The 3,503-nt window shown below is 45.5% G+C and overlaps 1 long non-coding RNA gene across 1 annotated transcript; it reads left to right on the top strand.

Moving 5' to 3' along the window:
- Nucleotides 1-679: 679 nt before the first annotated feature.
- Nucleotides 680-1,873, top strand: LOC142698182 (uncharacterized). The gene is made up of 3 exons (XR_012865720.1): nt 680-1,376; nt 1,462-1,567; nt 1,656-1,873. It is a non-coding gene; the product is annotated as an uncharacterized LOC142698182 (long non-coding RNA).
- The last annotated feature ends 1,630 nt before the right edge of the window (nt 1,874-3,503 follow it).

The following is a 3,503-nucleotide window of genomic DNA, read 5'->3' as shown; positions in this document are numbered from 1 at the left end:
CCATATTATTGTTTAGAGGCCGCAGACAGGGCGACGCTCTGATACACTCTGCTGGTGGGTCCTTTTGGGCCCCTGCCGATACTGAAACTTCCAGTGATGTCCTCATCTAGGATTCAGACACGGTTCAGCACATCAGTAGTCTTCAGCTGTTGCAAAACTACAACTCCCAGGGCATGTTTTTGATATCTGACCCCATTCTGGTAAATTTGATGATGACACGTCTCATGACATAGCTGCGACCATGTGACACCTCTCCACTTGGCACCCATAACCCATGGTGGAGGGTGTTTCCCATGTGGCGATTACATTAGCTGTGAAAACATTGAGCGATTCTTCTCTGGGGTCATATATTACACCATTGGCCTTGGCATGAACGCAATTTTGGGTGAGAGTCCATGAACCCGTATGTAAATGCCTGTGTTGTATGTTTTATGGGTGTGATTCTACATATTAGAAAGTCTGTGGAATTGACCACATTGATTTGGGAATTCTTTGAGGTGATAGAAACCTCCCCAGAGGGTGTAGTGTGACCCTCCTGCCTGTATTCTTGTACCATATTACATTTTATATGGCCGCTCGCGTGTAACGGTTCACTGGGATACGCTTCTTGTGATGTCATCCAGAATGTGGGCAGATTCTATTTCTCTGCACTGTGAAAAACCTGAGCGTGATGTCATGAGGGGCGTGGCCTGTAATCTGGACGTGTTCCGTTTCCACATAATGGCCAACCGGTTATGACATCAGAAAGTTTATAAATTGGGGTCACACATTGACCACGGTGTCAGTTTCTCTTGCTGGCTCTCATCATGGAGGTGTCGCGTAAGAAGAGGATGTTGGTGAAGACGTTTCCCAAGATGAGTACTGTAGAGAAAATGGAGGTTGGCGGACGCCAGCTTCCGGATGATGTGGAGATGGTGGACGTGGAGGACAAAGATGAAAAAATGGAGGTTGGCGGACGCCAATTTCCTGATGATGTGGAGATGGAGGACGTGGAGGATGAGGGTGACAAAATGGAAATTGGCGGACGCCAATTTCCTGATGATGTGGAGATGGAGGACCTTTCGGGGGCTACGGTTATCATCAGGGCCTCAAACCCCCGGAAGAGAAAGCGGCCATCTTAATTCCATCTGTCGCTTGGGGCCCATTTACCATCAGGGCCCCAAACCCCGGGAGAGAAAGCGGCCATTTTAGTACCATCTGCCACTCGGGGCCCATTTACCATCAGGGCCCCAAACCCCCGGGAGAGAAAGCGGCCATCTTAATTCCATCTGTCGCTTGGGGCCCATTTACCATCAGGGCCCCGAAACTCCTGAGAGAGAAAGCGGCCATCTTAATTCCATCCTTTACTTAGGGCCCATTCACCATCTTTAGGTGAGGTAAGTGCCGTCCACTGATGATCTTCTCCTCTCTCATCTCTTCTACAGCCGCCTGGGCACTCAATTTATGATTTTTATTTTGCAGTTGTCACCCCAACATCGTGGCCTTTACCACCTAAACCATCTGAAATTCCCATGAAGACTCCTCCAGTGCTGAGAAGCAGTGACGAGCAGAACAGAAGCGAGATCCGGTAAGTCTGACGTCCTCTGCTCCGTCTTCATCTTCTGCTGGTGAAGGTTTTGTGAATGTTTTTTGCTTATTGGATTTTTCTTTTCTAGGATTCGACTATGAAAAATGTGAGAAACATGAAAAACGTCCCGGTCTCTTCTGATCCAGGACTGAGCTGTGTAAAGGTGGACTGACGGCCATATCCACGTGTGAAGACGGACCCTCCCCCTCTTCATCTCACCAATCACCGCTTGTTAAGGGGCCGGAGCCACAGAAGACATCGCAGCAACTCTACCACATTCTACAATAAATATATTTGTTTTACACATTTTTGTGCTTTCATTTTTATATAGGAGAATTTATCCAGGGAACCTTTCTTCTACGGGGAACATAAGGGTGTAGAAAAGTCATAGGTGTAATAATCTGCAGAATATATCACTATGTATCTGTCAGGAGGTAGAGAGGACAGAGCAATGTTCTGCAGATCTAGAGAGGTCAGTGGTGTAATAATCTGCAGAATGTATCACTATGTATCTGTCAGGAGGTAGAGAGCACAGAGCAATATTCTGCAGATCTAGAGAGGTCAGTGGTGTAATGATCTGCAGAATATATCACTGTATCTGTCAGGAGGTAGAGAGGACAGAGCAATGTTCTGCAGATCTAGAGAGATCAGTGGTGTAATAATCTGCAGAATATATCACTATGTATCTGTCAAGAGGTAGAGAGGAGAGAGCAATGTTCTGCAGATCTAGAGAGGTCAGTGGTGTAATGATCTGCAGAATATATCACTATGTATCTGTCAAGAGGTAGAGAGGACAGAGCAATGTTCTGCAGATCTCTATAGAGGTCCGAGGTGTAATAATCTGCAGAATATATCACTATGTATCTGTCATGAGGTAGAGAGGACAGAGCAATGTTCTGCAGATCTCTATAGAGGTCCGAGGTGTAATAATCTGCAGAATATATCACTATGTATCTGTCAGGAGGTAGAGAGGACAGAGCAATGTTCTGCAGATCTGGAGAGGTCAGTGGTGTAATGATCTGCAGAATATATCACTATGTATCTGTCAGGAGGTAGAGAGGACAGAGGAATGTTCTGCAGATCTGGAGAGGTCAGTGGTGTAATGATCTGCAGAATATATCACTATGTATCTGTCAGGAGGTAGAGAGGACAGAGCAATGTTCTGCAGATCTCTAGAGAGGTCAGTGGTGTAATAATCTGCAGAATATATCACTATGTATCTGTCAGGAGGTAGAGAGGACAGATCAATGTTCTGCAGATCTAGAGAGGTCAGTGGTGTAATGATCTGCAGAATATATCACTATGTATCTGTCACGAGGTAGAGAGGACAGAGCAATGTTCTGCAGATCTGGAGAGGTCAGTGGTGTAATGATCTGCAGAATATATCACTATGTATCTGTCAGGAGGTAGAGAGGACAGAGCAATGTTCTGCAGATCTGGAGAGGTCAGTAGTGTAATAATCTGCAGAATGTATCACTATGTATCTGTCACGAGGTAGAGAGGACAGAGCAATGTTCTGCAGATCTAGAGAGGTCAGTGGTGTAATGATCTGCAGAATATATCACTATGTATCTGTCATGAGGTAGAGAGGACAGAGCAATGTTCTGCAGATCTCTAGAGAGGTCAGTGGTGTAATGATCTGCAGAATATATCACTATGTATCTGACAGGAGGTAGAGAGGACAGAGCAATGTTCTGCAGATCTAGAGAGGTCAGTGGTGTAATGATCTGCAGAATATATCACTATGTATCTGTCACGAGGTAGAGAGGACAGAGCAATGTTCTTCAGATCTAGAGAGGTCAGTGGTGTAATAATCTGCAGAATGTATCACTATGTATCTGTCAGGCGGTAGAGAGGACAGAGCAATGTTCTGCAGATCTCTATAGAGGTCCGTGTTGTAATGATCTGCAGAATATATCACTATGTATCTGTCAGG

This window comes from Rhinoderma darwinii (assembly GCF_050947455.1).
Source record: "Rhinoderma darwinii isolate aRhiDar2 chromosome 12 unlocalized genomic scaffold, aRhiDar2.hap1 SUPER_12_unloc_5, whole genome shotgun sequence".
In the NCBI taxonomy this organism is placed as follows: Eukaryota; Metazoa; Chordata; class Amphibia; order Anura; family Rhinodermatidae; genus Rhinoderma; species Rhinoderma darwinii.
This window is presented reverse-complemented; position numbering and strand designations above follow the sequence as displayed.